The sequence below is a fragment of the Manacus candei genome, unplaced genomic scaffold, assembly GCF_025592945.1.
Source record: "Manacus candei isolate 608988 ecotype Guabito, Panama unplaced genomic scaffold, ASM2559294v1 h1tg000014l, whole genome shotgun sequence".
NCBI classification, from domain to species: Eukaryota; Metazoa; Chordata; class Aves; order Passeriformes; family Pipridae; genus Manacus; species Manacus candei.
Genome location: NW_026138062.1, coordinates 13,773,865 through 13,787,192, shown reverse-complemented (window position 1 = coordinate 13,787,192; position 13,328 = coordinate 13,773,865). Strand labels below are relative to the sequence as shown.

The 13,328-nt window shown below is 36.1% G+C and overlaps 1 protein-coding gene across 1 annotated transcript in view; it reads right to left on the bottom strand.

Annotated features, from left to right (window-relative positions):
• TBC1D4 (TBC1 domain family member 4) overlaps window positions 1-13,328 on the bottom strand; it is a 556,453-nt gene that overhangs the window by 178,216 nt on the left and 364,909 nt on the right. The gene's annotated exons all lie outside the window — the stretch shown is intronic.

The following is a 13,328-nucleotide window of genomic DNA, read 5'->3' as shown; positions in this document are numbered from 1 at the left end:
AATAACTTATAATGCAATAATAAATATGTAACAGTAATAATAATATCAAGAATACACAGCTGAGTGAAAATAGTTTGAATAATTCAACTTCATTAGTGCAGCCTTATTCAGTAAGGTGCTAAGCACTCTCTTCTCTCACATGGTGCATCTTGGAGCTTCAAGACCCATTGATTGACACGTGTTTCAAATGAGCCATTCCATTCTAAAATAATCTGAGAACTTGAATGAAAGTCATTATGCAAGCTGCTTGAAGATAGACTCAATAGGAGGCATGTTAGCATGTTCAATTGGGGGTATTTTTCTTTTTTAATTATTTTTTGAAAAGAGAAATTCTACAATGTGCAGTAAATTGATAAAGGCAAGCAGGGCATTCATTGCAGGTCATTAGGCAAAGCAGGGAGCTGTAAGCCTTTTGATCCACATACTTGGTTCTACTGAAAAATTAGATAAAAATAAAGTAAAAGTAAACCAATGAAAATTATTAACAAATTCATCTTTTTTAGAGAGGTGAATACCTTGGTTTCCTCTTACGTTAAGTGGAGTCACTTTATATTGTCCACTGCACAATATAATTCTCATGTAGGAAGAAAAGGTGAGGGTTTTCATTTCAGTGTTGCCATACAAATATATTGTGCAGCGTGGCCTGTATACTGTTTGTAAAGTTATATTAGTTGTGGGATGTTGAGTTGTGTTGTCTTCAGTGATTATAATGTTCACTCACAAAGTACATTGAAACTTTGTTAGTAAGAACAAGGACGTACTTGTGCTTTTAGGTAAACTCTAAAATATCCCATGACTCAATGGAACTAGAGTTCATACTGAGTATCAAAACTAAAAGCTACTTTGAAAATAGAAGCAATGATGAAAAATAATTTGCCATGTGTAATTACAAAGAACGATTAAAAAAGGTGATTTGAATAATATAGAGTGAAAAAGTAATGAAAATTTCAATTTTCAAGTAAAAATCTAGTCACCTGAAAAAATTTAGTTCAATACTTTGACATTTTTTTCAGTCTGTGCTTTAATGTGTTTATTCATCTAAATTAATTTACATTTTAAAGAAAAAATTTGTCTTGAATTGAAATGAACTCCTTGTTTTGCAGTTGTTAGTACATAACATTGTGAGAATTTTTATCTTTTTTTCCCCAGCATTTTTATAAGGTGGGAAATTTCTTGAAACCAATTCTTTACTGGGAAAATAGAGGTTTCTACAAATCATAAAATAATAGAGTAATGGAATCATAGAATGGTTTGGGTTGGAAGGGACCTTAAAGATCGTCTAATTCCAACCTCCCTGCCATGGGAATGTCCCTGCCATGGGCAGGGACACCTTCCAATAGATCAGGTTGCTCAAAGCCCCATCCAACCTGACCTTGAACATTTCCAGGGCATCCACAACTTCTTTGGGCAACCTGTGCCAGTGCCTCAGCACCCTCACAGTAAAGAATTTCTTCCTGATATCTAATCTAAATCTACCCTCTTCAGCTTAAAGCATTGTCACTTTTCCTGTCACTACATGCCCTTGCATGAAGTCCCTCTCCAGCTTTCTTGTAGGTCCCTTTTAGGTACTGGAAGGCTGCTGTAAGGTCTCCCCAAAGGCTTCTCTTCCCCAGGATAATGCAGCACCTAAAGGTGAAAAAAATGTTTCTTTGAAAATGTTTCTTTCTTTCTAGCCATAGCCTAAAGCACACAGAATAGACACAGGAAGATTCTCTGGTCCTCTGGAAGAGAAAGGAAAAAGCTCTTTTCCTTCTATAAGCAAATACTTTGCCCACTGTAAAGTGCTAGGCCATGAACTGGTTTCCCTAGCCAACTTCTACCAAAGTTTCTAATGCTGAAAAAGAAGTATTAGCCTAAGTTTAATGGGAAGGGAGGATAACTGAGAAAGTAACCATTTAGCCTGCTAATGGTCACCACTGAACGTTGCAAACAAAACCAATCCCCCTCCTATCAAAGTGCATAAAAATCTTTTGCATCTATGCAATGCTTTTAATATAGATAAATATAAGGACTCTTCTGAGTTACCTTGCATAATTACTTTTTTTTAGGATTCATATCCCTAGCAGTTAAATATATGTATGCAAGAAATCTTTTAGGTTTAGTGCCAAGTCTCTAGAAATCACATTTCTCATTCTACTTGTCTACTTCAGCCTTCAGTTCCCCTCCAAACTTCCCTCTCTCTACCTAAACTGAGCTCAGCTTGTTCTTTCTTCTGGACTGCTTGGAGGGGTCAATGTTTCTTGGTACCTCCTTCACCTGAGGGAAAACTTTCCATATATTGGAGGACGTTACCTAACTCCAAATTTCTCTTCATTTTATGAAAATGTTGGTCATATTTCATACACTCTTAAAAAAGAAAAAAGTTCCTTTTTTTTTTCCCCAAAGCTCTCCTATTTCTGTTCTGACAGTGGGGTAATAAGCATTGCTGTTTTGTAACCACCAAATCTAGTTACTCTAAATAACTTTTTGTTTGTTTATAAATGCATGTAGGAATAGACATATGAAGGCGATGTGAGACTGAGGTTGTAGTGAAACACTAGTGAAATTCTCTATAGTCTTAAGTCTTCTCGCAGATTCCCCAACATTGGAGACTTCAGCCAAGGGCCGCAAAAATATTTTTGGTTCTATAGGTAGCCAAGATCATAAAAGGATAAGATGGCTTAAAATCACTACATGCTTTTCTCTTCTTGTCCTATTGTCATCTGCATAACATTAAGTAGAGACGGTGTCCCCACAGGCATTTAACCCATTATTCAGAGTCTTGCAAAGCATATATATGGAGTACCATGTAGATAATCAGCACAGTATTATATAATCATGTAATATTTAAAGTGAACAAAGAAATTATTTTATCTCATCATACTTTTGGAATTTTTTTATTCATTGTGGAATTCTTTAGATTTTAAATGTACTGTGCTTTGCAGGTAATTACTCTGTTGAATATAAACACTGAAAACCATTTGCTGATTTGTTCTGAACTATGAAATAGTTAATGCTATTTTATCAAAATTGAGTACAAAAATAAAACCAATTCCTTAAGAACCCTATATAGCAAGCAATCTCTGTGTGAAAGCTAATAAAAAGCTTTAATGTTTGGACTGTCAGCTTCTATGGTATCACACACACTTCTATTGTACAGAAGCCAGAACTGGAGTTTTAACTTAAGCATTAACTCAAATGGATATTAATCTATTGGGTGCTATTTGGAAAGCAAGCTGGGGGGTGGAAGACAAGAACACAAGTGCATATCCACAGGCCAAACCACTACTATACTTATTAGACTTTTACTCTTTGACCTTGTACGTAAAGATGTGAAATGAAGCTTGACATAAGAGATGCAATGTGATTTGCAAAAGCTGAATGAACAAGAAAGACCTAAAGCAAAAAAAACCCTAAACAAACCCAACTCCACAAAAAAACCCCACAAAAAAACACCAGAAAAACAAATCCAAGGAAACAACCCGCAACAAGTATTTTTGGATTAAAAATGAGCAACTGCACTGTTGAGTTGTAATTTGTTTCTATAGTTCCAAGGGTGGACATTGTTGTTACAGTGAGTCCTGTTTACACAGGATACACTTATTTTCTAAACTATAGGTTAAAGAAATGATTTGGATTCAGTTTTTATTCCATTAAGTCACAGGATCTTTTTATGTCTTGCTGTGTGATTCTGGATTTCAGAAAAAATTTGCACAAAGAAAAGGTTGGTGGCTTTTATCTTCATGAAAATAGAGCACAGTATATAATAATGTATTACCCAAGATATTTTGGAGTTAAGTATCCTTCAACAGATGCATGGCAAGGCAGTAACGTGAAGATCTGGGAGCATCTTGAAAGATCTTGACGTTAATAGCACAGCTTTTGCAGCTGTTTTTTAGTGGTCATCAATGTCTTGTCTGTTCTTCAGCTATACAGCTAAAGACTTACGTCACCAATGCTCTTGTCTTTTTCCTGTCCTCATCTCTGTTTGAGGTGTCCAAGGGCATTTGTGACAGAAAAACACTTTACTTTCTTCCCTTCTCTCCCCCAACATTCTCTGAAAAATAGATCTAAAAAATTTATCTTACGTTCCCCCCCCCCCAAAAAAAAAAAAGTAAAAAAGAACTATAGCGTTATATCAGTTAAATCTTAGTTTGCAAAGATCAGCTTAGGATTTTGGACCCATTAAGCAGGTCTATTGACTTCTCTGTAGAAGTTGCAGCCCATTAATCTAACTATTCCAGATGCCGACAGTTAACTAATCCCTGTCTTTGCCAAATACAGCATTTGTTGTTTGTTTTTTTTAAATACTCTGAAACTGTTTGGGTACAACACCCTTCCTGTTTAAAAAATGGACACACCTTTTCTTTAGGCTTTTTTTTACTGATGAAAAGACTTTAATTTCCCAGCCCCAAACTCATTCTGGCTGGTGTCACAGATATTAGACTGAGAGAATCCAGGTTTTTTTAACCTCTAAATGAGTAAAAAGTTAAGCTGGATGAAACAGCTTTTCCTTCTCTGACCTGCCAAGGGCTGAGCAACTGAACTACGGTAAGCTCCCAGGTTTGAACGCCAATGTTTAAATAGCATCAAGTCATAGAGAATTACTTTATAAAGACATTAGGTCCTTTTAGGTAAACCAGGTAATATTGTAGTTTGAAAAAAAAAAGCAACTCATACAGTATTTTCTTCGGGAAGTCTTCTTAATTTACTCTGAATAGAGTTTTAGATCTAAAACCAAACTATCTGAAAAACTTCAGTAAAGTCTCAGTGAGAGTTTTGACAGTTAAATTTCATATCAAGCAGACCTGTTACCAGGAAATGTTATCTTTCCATCAGATCAACAAATTCTGGGTGAAATCTGTGCATTTTTGGAGTGTGACTGAAAATGTTGACCCTATAATTTTTCACTGAAAAATAAAAATTTTCCCAGCAGTCTCTCTGTCATCTCCTGATGAATTGGAAAAATACTGTTACAACATTGACCTTACATAAGAGAAAAATGAGATAATCCTCCTATCCTCTCTAGCTCCAGGGTGTATAACACAGTCCCAATTTTGTCTCCATTTCAGATGGAAGTACTTGCACTGATGAACTGGGGAGCTGGAGCTCATGCAGTGAACCCTGATCCTCATGGTGAGGATCCTCATATCACCCCAAGACAAACTTGCAGTACTAGGTGTAGAATGCTGGTTGTGCCACTCCTCCTAAGGGCTAGAAAGTGGTCCCATCACCTCCTCATATCACAGTATTGACCTGTTTGAAAGTGCGTGGAACCTGAATGAGCCGTCAGATACAACCATGGCAGAAGAAGGTGACCATGGAGAGGGACATCGTGGTGTGAAAAGAGCCTGCAAATGATCCTTGGGCTACCTCTCTGAGACAGGGAGGGCACAGAGTCTCTCTAGGTCATCCTGAGTAATCAAAGGATGGTTCCATTCTCACAAGGAGGAAAATTCTCACCTGGTAACAGAGTTTTTGTAGATAACTAGTTTTTAGAACTTGTAAACCAACAGGCTTATGATAGGTATGGGGAAAATCATATGTCCCCCAAAAAAGGATAGTCTACACTTTTCCAGTTTCAACCTAGTGAATTCTTTGTTTCCCCCCTGTATTTAATGCTGAATATTAAAGGATAAGACTGTTAGAAATAACCAATGGAAAATGAAATGAGGGACAAAAAGCTTCTAATGGAAAATAATAGCAATAAATGTTTCATGTCAAAGACATTAAACCATAACACAAAAAAAAATATAGTAAAACAGTACAAGCACTGTTCCTACAAGAGCAGAAAAATTAAGTGGTGCAGATATTCATCTATAACCAGTGTTTTTTATTAGAACATGTGGTTTGTATAATGTCTGCACAAAAATAACATTACGGAATTATAATCATTATGTAAAACATGCAGACATGGCTTAGGAAGGTTAAATATTCTGAGTGGAAATCAAATAATTTCAGATACCAGGGGAAAAAAGCGATTTTGCAGTCCTTCCTGAAACCTGTGATACAAGGACTGTAATTTGTTCACCACATGCAGTTTTGCATACAGAATCAGTACACTAAAAGAATTTTGAGCCCCTTGATTGTAAGCAGAAAGCAAAATGGAATGAATGAAAAGTCAGATCCTGTGGCAATATTCTGATGTATTACACCTATATGCAGTTAGGGAAAATTATATAATTGAAATTAAGTGATCTGAAGAAAGGAAAAAAGTACAATTGGAAAGCTTTTACATTAGAAAGCAAATTCTCAGAAGGAGTTAATGTCTTTTTTTTCAGAAACAAAACAAAACAACCCCCCAAAAGCAGAGGATGTAGGTCACAAAGAATGAGCAATCAAGTAGGTTGTGCAGGAGCATCTGAAAAGCACCTAAGGTGCACTGTAAAGATCTCTACATACTGTGTTATGAAAAATTCAGTCAGACTAGAAAGCAAAACAAAACAGAACGTGTACAACAATTGCCCACCATTTCTGAAAATCTATGGAAATAATGAAGGTGAGAATCTAAAAGAGTATTTTGGCATTAAAAGAGAAACAGAAATTTTGGCAGATTTTTGATTTGGTGGATACTACCGAACTCAGTGGGAAGAACATACATTAGAAGGAGGGCTCAATCCCTGGTTTTATCACCCTGGTGGTAAAACCTGAAGACCTGACCTAGTCAAAGGAGTATTTTTATTATGACCTCAACAGAAGATGAGTACCACGCCCCAGCACTTTGACATCATCGCAGTAAAATACAGTGTATTGAACCAAAAGTCTTAAAATACTACTTTTATGTCATGCTCACTACCCAGAAATAAGTATCATTAATATTCCCAGGTCAGTTATAAAATACTTTCACTGCAACATTTACTAGAATACTGACAGAAGCCCAGATGGAGACAATATCAGATCTTTCATTCCCTTGTCCTCATGTAGACTTAGAAGGATGTGAAGGAAATTCGCTTTCTCTCCTTTCTCCTTGTGAGAAGCTTGGCAGGCTCTGGATCAAAGTATATTAATGATTATTTTCAGTTAATATGATATATGAAAAATAAATACGGAACAGCATGTTTTGCTAGATCTGAAGTACCTGAAATGAAAACCTGTGCCATTTGCAGGAAGTCTGAAACAACCCTGATCAAAAAAAAAAGAAAAAACCCCAACTTTTAGTCATGCACTGAAGTATTGATTCAACACAGTGTTGACACACTCTGAAGCCTTTTCCTTAACACAGGAAAAGTAAAGCACAAGCTTACAGATAGATTTAAAAAAGATAGTAAATGGAGACCTGAATACTCAATCCAAATTGTGCAGGAGTGACAAACCCATTGCAAGCCAGCCTAACACATTAGGCACCATAGCACATCATCATAAATGAGCAAGGATGTGATCTGCTGAGAAAATAATGTTTCTGGGCTTGTACTCATCACTCTTTTGAGAATGTCAGTATTTCCTTCTTTGAATCTGCCCTGTACATCTCCCTTTAAAATAAAACTCCCACAAGCAAAGGACAGGGGCCTAAGAACAAGATCAGGCATTCAAAATAGGACAACCACTACAAAGAAAAAGCCCAGAGCTACAGTGGTGTTCCATGAGGCAGGAAATTCACTAACGGCAATAACCTGGTGCTCCCTTGTTTCATAGCATTCACCCTCTGTTCTTAAATACCCCTCTGCAGAAAAATACACAGTACACTCTCTCCTTTAAATGTCCCCTTTTGTGTAGACTGTCCATTCTTACCACACTTTCAGAACATTTTGGGGGTTTTATTTGTAGTCCGTACACTCTCCAGTTCTAGGCTGTGTAGATAAATTCTGTTCCTCTCTCACTGTATGTATTAGCTTCAGTTTAATATGATTAGTCTAAAGAGACACTTGCAGTATTGCTGGCTGGCAGAGTGGAAAATACCTTTTATGGCCTAATGCACCAATGTGTACATAACCCTTTACCCTTATGCTTCTTGTTTGTTACTTTTTATAGTTATTTGTGTGATTATATAATTAGCTGACCTAGTTTATTATGCTTGCTCCCTCATTTTCTCCTGGATCTGAACAAGATCATAAATAACAGTGAAAGAAAAGAAGCAATCGTTTCCATATAGAGTGACTCAAAATTTTCCCTTTGATAGATTTTTGTGAAGAAGGTGTTGTAGGAGAAAAGAAATTCTGATATGAGATTTAAGTCTTCATTTGATGGAGAGTGGATATTTCCCCTCTTTTTTGGAAATTTTGACTTAAAAAGGAGAAAGTGGTATTTTAGTCCAGAGTAATTCACACATTATTTGAGCCACTGAGGAAAGCTGGAAGCTCTTAAAAACTCACATGACTGAGGCTCTAATGTAGCAGTTAATGAAAAGCTATAGAGAATGCCACTGTTTACTAACAGTCATTTAGTTGGCTCCATTCATACTTTACAGAAAAATAATTGTGATGGAAATTATACCATACATCTGAACATTTTTTCCTTGTCAGCCAGTAAGTTTGATTATTTGTTATTTTTGCCACTAATTATGTCTTGTGTGTCTGCTCAGCATGCAGTACTAGTTTGATCTGTAGGAACTACCACAGCGTAAACACCAACCATAAAGAAGAATCTTTGAAATGGACAATTAGGAAGTAATCTGTCCTTGAGGAAATTAGCTCCCTAATTCTCTATTAGTGGTAGATGCTACCGACTGATCTAGAAATGTTTTCATTCCTTCAGCCTAAGCAAATCACTTTCCCATTCTACAGGCTTTCCACTGTGTTTGAAGCTAGCATTATCAAATATAGCTGTTCTGGAAACAGAAGGCCTGTAAAATATAAAGTGAAATTAGAATTTCACTGTATTTTTTGTATAACATTTTGCAAAATTATATTAGTGTATCCTCTATAAAGTATTTTATACCACTGAATTTTCTTCCCACAGAAAGGAAACCACATTTCACACTCTGCAGCTTTCTCAAATAATTGTTATGGAAGTGAATTGTAAACTCTTACTAAAATTCTTCAGAAAGTTTATCTAAAGACCTTCTAACAAAACACTTAAAGTACTGGAAATATTTCTGCATTAAGTGCTAAATATTCACTTCAGAAGTCTCTCCTATGGAGAAAAAGTTCAGTTGCCACTTTTCTCAAAAGAAATGGATTCTTCCAGCATTGACTTGAAGCAGAGGGGAAAAAAGTAATTTCCCCATCCTCTCCAGATAATTTAACTAAGGAATGGCTCATTTTCTACTCCTACAGCTCTTTATTAAGCGCATACATTTATCAGGTTTTATCAAGCATAATTCTGCTATGGACCTGTAACTGCTGGATGTAGGTAGGCAAGTTTCATATCCAAACATCTGTTACCTGAAAAAGGAAATGAGATGAAAATCATTATGGAGCTGCAAGGAACAATGAACTTGCTTAAAAAGACAGAGCACAGGGCATAGGTTTCTGTAACTTCCTCATCTGCTGGCAGTACTAAACCTAAGCTGCTCCTTATGGGAATACCAGCACTTTGAAGCTTGTGCTTCTATCATTGCAGGAGAACTAACTTAAGGCCCAACCTCTGTGCCAAGCAGAAAATAAAAACAAAAAGATCTTTATCACATGTTTTATACACCATATCATACTTTAAAAAGTATTTTAAAAATGTTTAAAAAGACTTTGAATTATTATGTAAGAAAAAGGTTACCTGGATTTAAATTTTCATGAGTAACTGCAAGACATATATTCTGAAGATCTCACATGTTTACCTGTAGACATCACATGACAGAAATGTGCTAAGAGTTATAAAGCAACTGATGGGAGAACCTTTAGGAATGCACAGAAAAGCACAGGGACACTGGCATACATTGTTAGTCCTTGTTGACTGTATAATACTGCTACAGAGCTACAGTGAATGCTGTGTCAGCTGTGAATGCTGCTTCACCTTAACAAATTGTTTGAAACCTTGTGTATAATTAAGCTGTATTTTCATTTTAGCACCCTAGTGTCATGTACCAACCTATTATGCTTTAGGTTTGCAATAAAATATACAAACCTATTATGCATAGTTTGAAGTAGAAACTAGGAATATAATATTACTACCTTTCTCTCTGTTTGCTACTTATTTAGATGCTAAACTGTTCTGACAGGCATTTGTTTTGCTGTGTAAAGTATCTACTGTCTCAGGGTATTAAATCCATAGAAGACTAATGAATAAATAATAGTAATACATACACTCACTTTCACAATACATTTACTTCCAATTGCCATGAGTTTATAAAGTTTATTCACAGTAAATATAAAGTTTCAATCTAGTTTAAGAGGTATACCAGTGATGAGATACCAAGTAATACCATTTCCATCACATGTATATAAACATTAAGTTCTTGTTACATTGAAGATGAATTCCAAAAGCTTATCTTGCCTATCATGTGCCAATGGTTGACCTACCAGAATCCAATGACTAATGTAGGAGCTCTCAGATTTGGAACATGGTAAATTTTTCATCACTTAATATTTCTGTTAGAAGATGGTTTATTTCAAAAAAGACAAGAGAAATGTAAATAAAATTCTTGACTAAATTCAGAAATCTTCATGTCCTGCTAGTGTTTTGCGCTTATTCCCTGACCTAGGTGTCAATATCCTAACTCATCTTTGTAGTCCTTGGATAGTGCAGCAGCTCAGCTTTAGAAGAGGAGATCAAGATCTTGTTGGAGATGCCAACATTTGTTCCTGCTGTGAAAGTAACATCATCCTGCAATTGCAGGAAGTTAGAAGCTGTCCTGGTTCATCCTATAGTACCAGTGGCTTTTCCATGCCCTCCCCTTAGGAAAAAGGGAAGCGGTTTTGATATACATTGCTTTTTCTAATATTTTGCAGCCTCCAAGAGACATGAAAACACAGTCTGAGAAATAATCCTAATGAAACCTATGACTTTAAATGCCATGTCTGTAAGTCGTGACATACTTAAAGTGTTCTTGTAACTTATATCAAACTCAGGAATAAACCAATGGTAAAACAAAGCAAATATTTGCAGCTATAAGCAAAAGGAGTTGTACTAAATTTCAGGCATCTCATACCTAATCTGCTTCTTCTGGGCAATTAACATGTCAGGGTTTTTCAAAGAATATACTTCTATTTACACCCATTTCAAAGACCAATTTCTTGTTATTTTTTTTCCCTTGGGGTTGCTCCCACTGGCTATTGAAAGTTGGACAATAGGAAGTGCGGAGGTCTTCTCCATCTCTTTTCACTGTATGGCTACCCATGCCTACAACAAGACTAGAATGTAATTTTGTCAATAACACTGTAATGAGTCAAATATGCCTATGGAAAAAAGAGTCACTGTAAAAAAACAACTTTCAAATACACTTTCAAAGTTCTCCTGTCTGCACTAGTTATCAGAACAATTTCACTTTCACAGTTTTAGCTGTCTGATGGCTCTAGCAGGCCTCTAGTTATCAGTTTAAATTTTCGGAGCATTTCTAAAAGTGGGACCTCTGGAGCTATTACTTTAATACTACCCAATAAAAATGGAAGCCTAAAAATGTAAAATGCTAAGATAAGTACAACTTTCACTGAGCCTCTTAAATTGTGAGTCTAGTGGCAGATAATATTTCATACTGTCATGCTGTAGTGCAATTGATGCTGATAAAACTGGTTTAGGAAAGCAAATTAAAGAAGTCAAAAGGAACTGAGAAAATACATCTAAGGAGCTGGGAGTTCTTCTAATTGCATGAAATCTTCTCTTTCAGAAGCTGCTGTTATTGACAGCTTTGCCAGTCATTCCGTTAGCTGTAGATTGGAAAAAAAAACCTTTGCAAACCTGCAAATCAACTTTGATCTCTGAGAGACCTGTAATGTAGGCTGGATGCAAGGGGAGAGGAAGAGCAGTGGGTGGAGCATGGTGGGCAGTACTTTCCTGCAAAAGCAGTGTAGCAATGTAACTGCTAAGCACAGGGCAAGTTTTCATGGACAAAGTGATGTCTTGTACCTGCAGTGTTTAGTGTATAAACAGCAGGTTTTTTACATTACAGGAATCTTAGAGGCTTTCCCAAGAGTTGCTTACAATGGTAAGCGTCAAATCCCTTTATTGGCTGTTCACCTACCATCAGCACCATCATAGGTACTTTTCCTGATAAATATTAGAAGACATACTGCTATCAGACCTTGTGGAAGCTTTTTACACTAGGATTTCTAAATACTGACATATTTTAGGTTTACCAGTCTGGATTTTTTTTCCTTCTTTCCATGTTTTCTCACATGTTTTCTCAGAAGTGTTTTTCTTCAGTACAGACTTTTTAAGCTTGTAGGAATGAGAAAATATCAAATATGAACTTCAGTGATTGGTTAACTAGGGGTCTGAAACTTGTGGAAAATACTTAAGTTCAGAGAAGGTACTGTTTCAGATAAATGGCATGGCATTGCCCAAAAAGTGGGAATGATTGATTGAAATATGCCATCTGCTACATTGGACATATGCATGAAAAAGTTATAAAATCAAGCTGTGAGTTATAAGAGCCAGGGAATTAAATACAGAATCTTAATCCCACCTGAACTAAAGAAAAATAAAATTTAGCTTTATGCCCTTTCTCCATCTTTGCTTCAGTTCCTTTTGTTTTCTTTCCGCAGGATACACCAGCTTGAAGTGTTCCCTTAGAATCATACCAACAACTTGATTCAGAGGCCTTTTAATACTGTTTCTGCTGCTGAGAAGAATTCACCTTAAACCACTCTCACTGTTGCACAATTAGTTATATTTTTTTAGTCTTTCTTTAATTGTTGTGGAATCTCATATGGCCACTGGGCTTAAATAGCTGATTTTTCTACTTTAGCCTAGGCTTTGGGCTCCCAGTACACTGTGCAGAAATTATAATTGCAACATGTGTCCAGGTGAGTTCTTTTACAGCTCTAACCAATAGAAAATATAATTTCATGTAACTTCCTAAAACAAATTGTTGTTTAAAATTAGCAATGTCTATACTGAGAAACAAGTGAAAATGAAATTTAAAATCATCCGTGCATTTATTTAAGTTACTTACGTGGCTAGTTAAGCCCTTTCTGTCCCAGGCCCTAACTTGTGGAATTTGATTATTAGTCTCTTTCTTCTCCATGGCATTCTTTCCTTGATGTTTCCCTTCAACAACCTGATGTCAGCAAGAAAGTATATGATACATTAAACTTTTCTGGAGTTGTGACCTCTGAATCCATCTGGGAGGCCAAAGCACTCCTGGGAACTATCAACCATGCCCAAGGAGAGACATAACCCAACTATCACTTGCTCAAGAAAAATTCTGTATTTTCTAGGAGCGGTTTCAGGACTTTTATTCCATCTTGTTTATGAGTAAGGGATTGATTCACTAAGCTTTTCTATGAAAAATCAATTTGATGTATAATACTTTCCACGTA